General features: G+C 50.8%; 1 long non-coding RNA gene across 1 annotated transcript in view; it reads left to right on the forward strand.

Annotated features, from left to right (window-relative positions):
• The window catches only part of LOC106813737, a 49,154-nt gene that overhangs the window by 4,051 nt on the left and 32,603 nt on the right, over positions 1-12,500 (forward strand). The window contains exon 2 of the long non-coding RNA XR_001394502.1: positions 8,549-8,813. This is a non-coding gene — a long non-coding RNA (uncharacterized LOC106813737). The remainder of the gene's footprint in view (positions 1-8,548; positions 8,814-12,500) is intronic.

Consider the following 12,500-nt stretch of genomic DNA (forward strand, 5'->3'; position numbering starts at 1 on the left):
TGTGTGTGTAAGTGCATGTGTGTGTATGTGTGTGTATTCATGTCAAAGAATTGAACATTTTTGCGCATACAATGTTGCTGAACTATATATAGTTGCTTTTCCCCGGGCCTCAGTGAGTCTGGTCACATTGTCACACAGCAACGAGAATCAATCACGCGTGGTAATTGTTAACAAAATCAGAACAAGCTGGAACTAGACACCGCGTGTCTCCGGGGCAGACCGTATAGATAATTGATGGGATAAATTCCTTATGGAAGGGGACACCGGGTCATCTCGGGATCTCGACCGCTCTCACTCTCCTCGCTTCGCTGTCGTACATGTCGCCGAGTTCATTACCTTGATGCAAGGACGAGTTTGCTGACAGTCGGTTCATTTGTCAATGCTACTGTACAGTCGTCACTACCGTTGTTGGTATATAGCTACAGTCGGTACCGCAAACCCGCCATCGACTCTGTGTGGCTGCGATATTGGTTGTCTAGAAAACTAAGACCTAAGACCTAAGACCTGGAAAACGAAGACCTAAGACCTAAGACCTGGAAAACGAAGACCTAAGAACTAAGACCTGGAAAACGAAGACCTAAGACCTGGAAAACGAAGACCTAAGACATGGAAAACTAAGACCTGAAAAACTAAGATTTGGAAAACTAAAACCTGGAAACCTAAGACCCCTGGAAACTATGACCCTCGTATAAAGCCTCTTTGGAAATGCTGCGGAATTGTGTGTAATAACTTTTTGCTTCTATCATACCGATCACAGCAATAATCCTGTTTAGCTTATTTTTTTTAATAGGGTGCGAGAAATCAGGTCGTAAAGGCATGTACGTTACTCAAATCGAACACAAACAGATCATGAATAAAACATGAATTCCGAATCGATTAAAAAAAATAATCGAAATAAACGAATCGAACACAAATCGATTACAAAGCGAACATAAATTGATTTACCAATCGATATAACTAATCGATTACAAATCGGACACAAATCAATTACAAACCGAACACAAATCGAACACGAGTGTTCAGTGAGAGTGCGAGATCGATAATTTGCCGCGATAGAGCCGGATTGGAAGCAAGGCGCGGGCGCGCAATTGGGGGGGGGGTGACGTAGCGCGCGCACGCGCATGCATGCCAACGAGGCGAAATCACGTGTAAAAAAATCACGCAATGCCTTTCGCTTTCTTCTACTACTACGGTCGCTTCGACGTTCTCATAGACAGCACAGCACAGCGCTGCTCAATGAATATCAATCTGTAGCCGTTACTGAGAGCCATCGCAGTGATACAAGATGTGCAAAGACACGAGAATGCTTGGAGCGAGATAGGAGAGATTATTGGGAAAATTTGCGGAAAATTGTGAAAAATACTGATTATAGTTGTTGCTTTACAGTTTACAAGTAGAGTACACAATCTTAAATAGAATAACCCCAACCCCTTGCCCTTGGGACCAGACACGTTTCGAAATTGCGTTCACGTTCAGGAGCCTCGCTTTTAGGCAGTGCCTAAATCTTATATTACGTCTGTGCGTCTCGCTCGCGGTCCGCGGGTAATGTGGGAATAAGTGCGCCGCCCAACACGTCTGGGTGACATTACCGCCGCTGTGGCGTGCATGCATCCTTCGCTGTTTCTTCGCATTATTCCCGCGATGCGAGAGTTAAAATAACGCGTCCCGTTCGACGCGTCGCCGCCCCGACGTCAACAACCGCGAGAGGGCAGCACTCGCGTTAACGTGCTCACCGACGCGACGCCAGGTGGCGTGATTCACGCCTTTGTCGCGTCGCCGTCGGCAGCGTCATCAAAGATCACTCGCGGCTAGACTTTTCTTGCTCTCGCCGTGCCTCGTCCGCCGCGCGAGATCTTCACGTGGGAGTAGTGACATATTATTAACATTGCACATTGCCGTCAAGATTAGTCACACGCGCGCATGTTCTCTGTACGGGCTGTCCTGCTGAATTCGGATTACTTTCACGCCCGAGACTTTCCCTTTGCGAGCCCAAACTTGGACAGAGAACGAGGCGGTGGCGTGCGTGGCCGGGGGAGCCCAGCGCGCGACGAGCGACGCACCGCGGTGACGTCACCGGTAACGGAGGAGCGTATAAGGGTGACGCGCGAGACCCGTGTGTGCCCCTGCCACCACCCGCGACTCGATGACGGTCCCAGTAACGGGGGAGGCGTGCACTCCGCGTCTCGGTCACGTCAGCGGCGGGCGACCGGTACCGAGGGAGCGTGCAGTCCGCGCTCGATGACGTCACGCGGTAATGGGGAACGTCGGCGAGCCCGGTCTCGGTCAGCGTCACCCGGTACGAGGGAGGCAATGGCAGCCCGCGTCTCGGTGACGTCACCGGTAAAGAGGGAGCTATGGTCAGGCCCCGACGTTCTCGGTACGTCACCGGTAACGATGAGGAGCGTGGCAGCCCGCGTCTGGGATACGTCGCACGCGGTAACGAGGGAGCGGCGTGCAGGCCCGCGCTCTATGACGTCACCGGTAAGCAGAGGGAGCGTGGCAGCCGCGCGTCTCGGGTGACGCGTCACCGGTAACGAGGGAGCATGGCAGCCGCGTCTCGTGACTGTCACCGGTACCGAGGGAGCGTGGCAGGCCTCTCCGCGTCTCGGTGACGTCACCGGTAACGAGGGAGCGTGGCAGGCCCGCGTCTCGGTGACGTCACCGGTAACGAGGGAGCCGTGGCAGCCCGGGCGTCTCGATGACGTCACCGGAACGAGGAGGTGGCAGGCCTCGCGTCTCGTGTGACGTCACCCGGTAACGAGGGAGCTGGCAGGCCCGCGTCTCGGTGACGTCACCGGTAACGAGGGAGCGTGGCAGGCCCGGCGTCATCGGACGTCACGGTAACGAGGGAGCGTGGCAGTCCCGCGTCGTCGGTGACGTCACCTGGTAAAAGGAAGGGAGCGTGGCAGGCCCGCGTCTCGGCTGACGTTCACCTGGTAACGCAGGGACGGGCAGGCCCGCGTCCTCGGTGACGTCAGCGGTAAGCGAAGGGAGCGTGGCAGGCCCGGGCGTCCCTCGGTGACGTCCGGTAAACGAGGGAGCGTGGCAGGCCGCGTCTCGGTGACCGTCACCGGTAACGAGGGAGCGTGACAGGCCCGCGTCTCTGTGGTTGACCCTCGCGGCGTATTATTGTTTTCCTTCAGCAGTCAAATAATAGGAGCGTTTCATTTGACATCGTCTTCACCGTATCATTCTATATAATGAATAATAATAATAATAAAAATAAATAATCATCATCATCACTACTACTACTATTACTACTATACTACTATATAACTACTACTTACTACTACTATCTACTATACTTACTACTGACTACTACTACTACTAATACTACTACTACTACTACTTGACTACTACTACACTACTACATTACTACTTATACTACTAGCTACTACTACTACTACTACTAATACTAAATACTACTACTTACTTACTACTCTTACTACTATACTATAACTAATAATAATAATAATAAACATCATCGATCATCATCATAATCATCATAACATCGCCATCCGTACAGCCGCAGCAGAACTACACGACAACAACATCATCAGCAGTCGTCCTCCATCGTCCGCCGCTCTCAGTCCCGCCAGGCAAATCATCATGCGTCCTTTTTGAGGCGGAAAACCTCTTTCTTGTGTGATTCGCGGCAGCGTTAAGACAGTCGCTGTCGATCGGAACACGGCCGACGACGACGTTCCGGGTGACAGAGGCATTACTAGTCGCTCGTTCGTAAGGGCAAACGTAACATCTCATCGCATTCCAATCATCTCGCAAGAACGTAACCGATTTGGGCCTGTTGTGCAATAATGAGTTGAGCTGGCGCTGCGAAGCACGCCGCTCGAGGTCGCAAATCCTCACCCGAATGCATGCGTGGAAGACGTACGTATACGAGGTCTAAAAACGACTTCACGGCCCTGAGAACCGATCAGGAGGTGAAATGATCATCAGAGTTGAGGTACCCCGTCATGCCCCGTTGTTAAGGATCGCAGTAGGCGTGGCGGCGCTAGACGAATGACGTGCACGCCTGCGATTCCGCGGGAAGAGAATCCCGCGTTTCTGATAAAATCAGGCCGAACAATCGAACTGTCGACTATGAATTCCGCGATGTGATTTGCTTCTTGGCATGTGTGTTCGATGAGAATCCGTTCAGAGTGCTGGAAATTTACGACTTTCGTCATTCAATATGAGCCGAGTGTCTTTTCGATGGTATATCTTGTCGAGCAAGGTCGCAAATTCCGGTCCATGTAATTCATTAGGTACCAAGTATTGATTTCATTAGTGTGCCTGGTAGAGGCGTCACCCAACACTAGATCCTCTTCGCGCCAGCCGTGGTTTTGGCCAAGTAGATAAGTCATATTAGACACAATGCAAGTCATGATAGGATTTTATATGTTCGCGACATTTTTTTGGTAAACATATGAAACTTTTGGGCTACAACCGCAAGACGCAACGCTTCATGTCCCTCGCTCCCTCGCCCTCCTTAATCTCTCCCTCTCTCTTCTCTCGCTCTTTCTATCGTCTTTTTTTTTTCTCTTTCTCTTTCTCTGTCTCTCTCTCTCTTTGCAATCTCTTACTCTCCTCTTTCTTTCTCTGCTCTCTCTCTCATCATCTCTCTCTTTCTCTCTATCGTCCTATCTTACTCTCCATTCTCTCTCTCATCTCTCTCTCTCCTCGATCCTCTCGTCTAGGCTCATCTGCTCTCCGTCTCTCTCCTCTCTCTCTCTCTCTTCTGCTCTCGTCTTCATCTCTTCTCTCTCTCTCGCTCCATCCCCATCGCTCTCTCGGTCTCTTCTGTCTCTCTCTCCGTCTCCTCTCAGCTCTGCCTTCTTTCTCTCCTCTCTCTCTCCTTCTCAACGTCTCCTTCTCTCTCCTCCCTTCTTACTAATCCTCTTTTTCTCTCTTTCTCTTCTCTTCCTCACTCTCTCTTCTCCTCTCTCTCTCCTCTCTCTCTCTCCTCTGTTTTACTCTCGCTTCTTCTCTTCCTCTCATCCTCTCCTCTCGCCTCTCCTCCCAGAGCTCCTCCCTCTCCTCTCTCACTCCCCTTCGGTTCCCTCTCCTCTCTCTCCCCTCTCTCTCTCATCTCTCTCTCTCTCATCCTCGATCTCCTCTGCGATCCATCATCTTCTCGTCGCTCTATACACTGCCGCCTCTCCTCTCGGTCTCTCTCTCCATCTCTCGTGCTCTCCGGATCTGCAGTCTCTCTGCTCGTTCCTTCCGCTCGGCAGCTCCTTGCTTTCTGCTCTCTCCTCTCCCCATTCTTCTTTAACTCTCCTTCTCTTTCTCCCCTATTTAACTCTCCTTCTCAGTCTCTTCTCTTCAAATCTGTTCTGATTACGCCTAAGGTGGGTCTCTCGTCTCTCGTCCTCTCTCTCTTCTCTCCTGCGGTCCTCGTTACTCTCCTTCTCTCCTCATCCTCTCTATCACGTCTTCTCCTCTCTCTCTCTCTCTCTCTCTCTCTCCTCTCGCTCTTATCCGGCCTTTTTTTTTTCTTCAGCCCTCCCTCCCCTATTCACGCATAGGTAGAGATTTTGCTCGCGTGCGCTACATCTGTGGGATGCCGACCATCCACATATCGGAAACCTCGTCACGCTCGCGCACCCCTCGCTGCTGGGGCCGTTACAAACGAGCTCCGCCGTCGCGCTAAATAACGACGAGCCGGGTAAGCGTGGGCGGGGCGAGCGAGTAATAAACGACCTCGTGCGGCCCAAGCATCATAGTTAGCTACATTGTTTGCGGTATGATTCGCATGCCTCTTCCTTCCTCCTCTCCTCTGCCCATCTCGGCGGGCCGACGCGTTCTGCTCGTCTGCTCTCGTTTGGCGGGTTACGGGGGGCTAACGCGTGCCTGCCCGCTCTTGATCTGCATACATAGCGTAAATCGCTGCCGGATGATGCGAAGCATTTGTGGTGGCGGGAGAACGAATTAGCACGAGGAAACCGGCGAATCCGGCGGATTTATGCTCAAAGTGAAGAGACACCAGCTGAGGTGGGTTTGCTTGTTTGTTGTTTCGTGTGGCGCTGCCGCACTCAACAGAGCGCGAGCGTGTGCGATTGAGTTTGCGTGACAAATTCAGGTGCAAGGCGAATAGCGACGTTAGACGCTGAGCGTGATAGAATACGTGACGCGTGGATGGAGAGGTGTGGGTTGGAGGTGCAGGTTTTCGTTTAAAGTGTTGCTATTTCGTTTCGTTATTGGGATTTGTGGTTGTGTGTGTGTTGTGTGTGTGTTGTGGTGTGTGGTGTGTGTGTGGTGTGTGTGATGTGTGTGTGTGTGTGTGGTCTGTGGTTTTGCGTGCGGGCCGGGTGCCGTGATGTGGATGCAGCAGTTCCGTGGGGTTACACACAGAAAAGAAGTCGGCAGCGCCCGGGTGCAGTGCGAGCTCAAACTCGAAGACAAAACAGGTCAATCTGTCTCCAGCAATAACCGACGACCTGCTTTTGGCGGCGGCGGATTTGAATTCGCCGGCGATCAGCAAGCGACAGTCCGCGCATCAATCATTAAACAGTGAAGTTCAATGAGCGGAGGTAACCACTGAACTCACGGGGGATGCGGCACGGCAGACGACGGCGGATGCTGAGAGCAATGATGGAGCTGCCGTTTCGTCGGCGCTTGGCCTGGCAACCTCGCCCACCCGGGAATCGCGAAGTCATACGGGTGTCGACTAATGGCATCCGCTTTCGGCTAAATTGGCCAGACAAATTGGGCAGTCTGCGTGCGCAGCAACCAGCTGGCATTGACGGCCAATATTGACACGTGTTGAGGGCAATCAACAACGTAAGTGTATGATGTCTGGGCGCATGCGTGTGGATGCAGAGAGCGCGGGCAGAGAGAGCGGTGATGATGGGTGTCAGGTAGGATCAGTGTATAGGTGCGTGGTATTATTTTCCGCGTAGCAGAAGCGTTGCGCGCGCATGGTCCGTGGCGTATGGCGCAGTGGAAAGTACGCTGAAACTAAGAGTTAGCATGTCCGTTAGGATTATTCGTCCTGAATTTAGTGTGGCAAGTAGACGGCTAGCATATCCGGGTAATCCCGTCAATGAGTAGGTTGGGTGATTATTTAACAGATGCTTTTAAAACGTAGGTCACGCGTCGTGATGCAGAGCTGTGTTGCTTTTCTGATGAGTTACACACAATGCGCGAGTGCGTGTATCTAAGATGTTAGCAGATGCAGGTGACGCGCTCTAGTTCGATCGATAGAGGCCGGGAAGAGTCGATTGCACGCGAGGTCGACATATCATCATCATCGTCGCGCGAGAAAGAATAAGCCGGACTATTATCCGGACGAGGTCGGATGCGTCATCGGAACGCCGGGATTTCGATTATGCGAACCGTCACCTGTGTCCGGATTCCGTGCGGAATCGTCGAGCGCGGGAGCGTTTTCGCGAACGCGCTTTGTGTGGTCGTTGTCGCTAGGCAGACGATCGTGCGCGTCACATGTGCGGAGATGAATGTGGTTACGCGCTGCCGTCGCCCTGCGCGTTGTGTGTGTGTGTGGGCTATTGATGCCGGCCGTGCGCGCTCTAGGCTGAACGCGCCTCGGGTGACTGACTCGCAGGATCGGTTCGAACGGGAAACCTCTACGTGATGTCTTTGCCGAATTGGGATGTGTTTGTTGTTTGCATGGCTGGCTGACCAACGCCATGCCCTCATTTCATTGCGCTGTGTCCTCTCTGCTCCGTTGTCTGTCCGGCTCTCATGCTTCTCTCCTCTGTATTCTCTCACTTCTTCTACCTCCCTGCGCGCATCTGTTCTCTCTAGAAGATCTCGATTCTCTCATCGTTTACTCTCTTCCTATCTCGCGTCCCTTCTCGCATTGCTCCATTCTAGGCGTCGCTGCTCTCTTTCCACACTTTTCTGTGTGTCTTTTGTTATCCCCCTCTGTCTGCGTTCTGACTGTCGATTGCCGCAGCTTCTCTATCGCGCCTCGTATGTGCGTGCGGCGCGTGCGCATGAGCCTGAGTCACGGCCTCGGTAAATTGAACATTCTTATTATTCTCGATTTAATTCATTTATCGCGTTATAATTTATCAGTTTATCATATACTTCTAAACAAAGGTGAAACGGGATGCTAATAATTGTTGATTCGAAACCTCGGTTCTGACCCCTCATTCTCCCCTCTCATAATCCCCACCATCAATTGGAAATTTATCCAATTTCACTTTTCCTCTCCCGACTCCTTCTCCCTTATGTCAACTTCGCTAATTGCGCTCATCTGCTGCGTGTCTACACGCATAGCTGCTGTCCGTCCCCAATCCATTCAAATGCACTTGCCCCACTTTCTCATCTCCCCGCGCTAGTGGAGATAGCTCACGCGATTCCTTCTCACTTTCCATATCGTGCCGGTTTTCGCTTTCGTTTCGTGCCAGGCCCACTTGCCCGAGCGAGAGTTGTCGGGAGTGCGTGTGAGAGCTCGCTCGCACGGTTGGCAACTACGTGAAAAGTGTATTCAGGGCACGATTGTTGCATCGTTGCGAAAGCGAGAACAACATCGCGACCTCACGCGCGCCTAATCTATAGTGCTGCTCTTGTTATTTCACAGAACACAATAGCGGTCGAGTGGAGCGGCGGAGCGACGAAGAGAGAAGCAGAGAGAGAACTAGTGCAACAAGTGGACGATTTCTTTCGTCTGTAGACGTGTGAAGAGGTGTAGTGATAGTGCCAAGAGAGAGCGGGAAGGAGATAGAGCCGGACTACTAAAGAGCGAGAGCGAGCGAGAAAAATAGACAGCGAGAAAGATAGACAGCAAGAGAGAGAGAGAGCGAGGACCTCTTGATCTGTAGGGTGCTTCGCCTACAATAACACCGGTAAGTGTTGCGCTGGGATCCGGGTCTACTGCATTCTCACGCCCTTATTCGCGAGCATGCGCGCGCGCGCGGCAACTGGTCAGCTAACACCCTGAGCGCGGAGTAGATCCGCGTGAGGAAAGAGTTGAGCCTCCATGGGAAGAAGCGGAACACACGTGTGACCGCGCCGCAGGAATCATAAAGAAAGCGGTTCAAGGATAGAGATGATGTCCAGATTGAGACCTATGTCATTTTCGTAAATGTGGGGGTAGCCCCTTTAAAATCGACAGGGGTGTTGTTGAGGGCGTTGTTTGTTCATTTCGACAAACAAACATTATGTGAGTTCTATGAACCTAGGAAGCTACCTAGGGGATTAAGTAGAAATGACGTCATCTGGGTCTGGAGAAAGGAGGAAAGGTTGTTCGTCCCTTCTCTAAACACGGATTTTCGACGAAATCTCGTGATACGGGCGTGCGACATTGAGAAGTCTGAAGATTTCCCACGGTGAAGCCATTCCTGGGTTTCCCGACTCGACTCTGCCCAAGTCTATAGTCGATTATATATAACTTCGCTGCCTTTAGATTGAAAATTGCAGGAAAGGCCACCAGACCCGCACAATAGTCCGCCACCAACGCTTTATAATGAGGCATGTTCTATAGTCGAGTACGCTTATGACGTCATGATGTCTGATGCTGATGAAGTCACTGGCGGCGGATACCCTGCGGCGAGCCTCAGGTGCGCGTTGGAAAGCATTGCTCGCTGTCTGTGCTGCCGATCTGTCACTGATGCGAACAGCGATTTGAATTAGATTTCAAACTCTCAAGGTCCCGAGTGAAACTGTCTAACTCGTAAACTCGGCTGTACTCGCCGTGGTCGGAATTCGTGATGGGGAGGGATGCGGGACAGCCGGCGGGTGTGGTGCTGCACGCATGCGCACACAGCGCACCGGCCGGGTGTGGATTATGCGCTACCTCGATTAATATGCCACCGCGTAGCTCGAAGCGATGAGAACTATCGTTCATTTCGCCACACTCGCGCTTTGAGCGCATTAGAAATTCGCCGCAGTTCAGACGCTTGAAGCATGTTAAAGTGAGATCTACTGGAGAAAAACGTGAAATTCATTATGATTCTCCGCGTTTGAAGCGCTGACACAACCGGCTCGCGCTTGAAGCACGAAAAAACGCCAGCCTCGGTTATACGCGCGCATCTGCCGCGGATAACGACGAAGACAATGAGAAACCAGGTTCTGTGAGTAACCACCGCATTGTAAACAAGCGAAAACTCGCGGTGTCGAGAAAACGCCACTAGCTAGCAACGCGAGCATCTCATACTGGTATATCGTATTCAACCTCGCCCGAGTTTTTTGACCCGTTGACACGTGAACAAGCCAAACACCCGCGCCCAAGTTTAATCTTATTCGAATATAAGCCGAGGCTCTATCCAAACAATTCGCACTTTATATATACGACGCGAGTTCGAATGTTACGTGTAATCGGGCAGACGTCTTAGGACACACACACACACACACACACACACACACACACACACACACACACACACACGCACGCACGCACGCACGCACGCGCGCGCGCGCGCGCGCACAGGGCCACAGACACTTGGAGCGTTTCAATAAAATATAATGCTAAATAAATACGAAATCTATTTATAACCAAAGTCTTAATGTTTCTATACTCTCTTTCACCTATTATTGCCGACAATTTCCTACAAATGCCGTACAAATGCTTATCTGCAACAATTTGAACAAACGCTGGCTGCCGTCCATGGCTGCCGCTGCACACTGACACATAACTATATAGTATATATAGTATATATAGTTATAAATATAACCATATATTTATGTGTCAGTGTGCAGCGGCAGCCAGCGTTTGTTCAAATTGTTGCAGATGAGCATTTGGACGGCATTTGCAGGAAATTGTCGGCAACAATAGGTGAAAGAGTATAGAAACATTAAGACTTTGGTAGTAAATATATTTCGTATTTAGTTTGCATTATATTTTATTGAAACGCTCCAAGTGCCTGTGCACAGGGCGGATTATGACAGCGCTGTATTCGCTGCCTAGTATATAATCCGAAGATCATATTCACGATGACGTCTCTATTGGTTCTGACTGCGAGGAATTCACAAAATTGCATCGAACGTTTGACAAAAAAATTTACCCAGTGCGTTTACGACTGCTAATAAAACGTTGAGCGAAAAACTGGAATATCTATAGACTGGTACGAGAAACGGAATACCTAGTAAATGCGGCACGTAAAGTAATGACTGACGCGACGCTGGGGAACGACTAAGATTTGTGAAAGCTCCGACGGTGTGGTAAATACTTATTTCTCCGGCATGTATATATAATAATCCCTATATTTACCATGGGCGTTTCCACAATCGTTTCTATTATGCATACAATAAGCACGCGCGTATAAGTTAAAACACCGATGAATTACCATGGCCATCGGGGATTTTAGATAGTGTAAGTAGATTGCTGATTAGGCAAGGTTTAATTTCATTGTGTCATCATTGTTGATTTTGCGAGCGAGCGAGCGAGCGAGCGAGAGAGAGAGAGAGAGAGAGAGAGAGAGAGAGAGAAATAAAGAGAGAAAGAGAGAAGGAGAGGACGGGAGGAAGAATGAGACAAAGACACCCCACCCAGTGATAGAGAGTGGCGATACAGTTAGACAGATACAAAGAAACAGAGAGAGGGAAAGAGAGAGAGAGAGAGAGAGAGAGAGAGAGAAAAACCGAAGGACTAAGGGGAGGGGACGATTGTCTGAGAATACAGCGGTAGTAAAACAGTGCGCCTTGGCAACGCCAATTTGGATATGTTCACGAAATCGTAATTTTAAGAAAGGAACTATAGACTCGCGCCTTTACGACCAGCGTTGCTTGTTGCTCGTGCAAGGGCGCGAGTGAATACCTTAGGACCAACGCGCGCCATAAAACTTTCGTCTGAATTTGAATGCAGGCTCCTAGATTGCCTCACCGTGATAACGCGGATGCGGGGTGAATCCATAATGCGGTAGAGCGACGGAGACACGGTTGGTCACTTGTTCGTGCACAGACAATGATGGCTGACCGCCCGAAGTGACGGAGACAGTAGGTCAGGTGCGAAATATATGCGAAGTGGCGAAGAAAGTATGTTCGGATGTCGTCCGCAAGCTTATTATCTATTGTAGGCGACTGTACGGTATACCTACGGGTATGTTGAATGAGTCTACGCTAACGACGCCGCAGGGGCGGGTGCGTGGAGAAAGATTCAATTAATAGTTTAAATTTTAAATTAAAAAAGAAAATGAGGATGCTCGCGTACTCGTTCCGCGAACGTTCATGCGCCTTTCAGCAGCAGCTGCGATGCACGAGAGTTACCCCCATTACCTGTATATATGCGCGCACTCACTGTCGCCACGCGCGCTACCACGCGTGCTGCTGCTGCTGTGCGTCCACGTGAGTATGACACGGGCGAATAGGGAACAGTGCATGTGTGGTCATGAGGGAGACATAGATGCCCGCGCGTTGATCCCAGTCGAGAATCACTATATACATATACATGGGGCTCGAAACCCGTTACCGTACGCGGCTGCTACACCTAATATATGATATGAACTATGGCACGAACGTCCTTCGCACATACACACATGCAGGTGCATCCGCATAGACACGCACGCATTCACATACACATACACGCACGCACGCAC

The sequence above is a fragment of the Priapulus caudatus genome, unplaced genomic scaffold (assembly GCF_000485595.1).
Source record: "Priapulus caudatus unplaced genomic scaffold, Priapulus_caudatus-5.0.1 Scaffold816, whole genome shotgun sequence".
Taxonomy (NCBI): domain Eukaryota; kingdom Metazoa; phylum Priapulida; class Priapulimorpha; order Priapulimorphida; family Priapulidae; genus Priapulus; species Priapulus caudatus.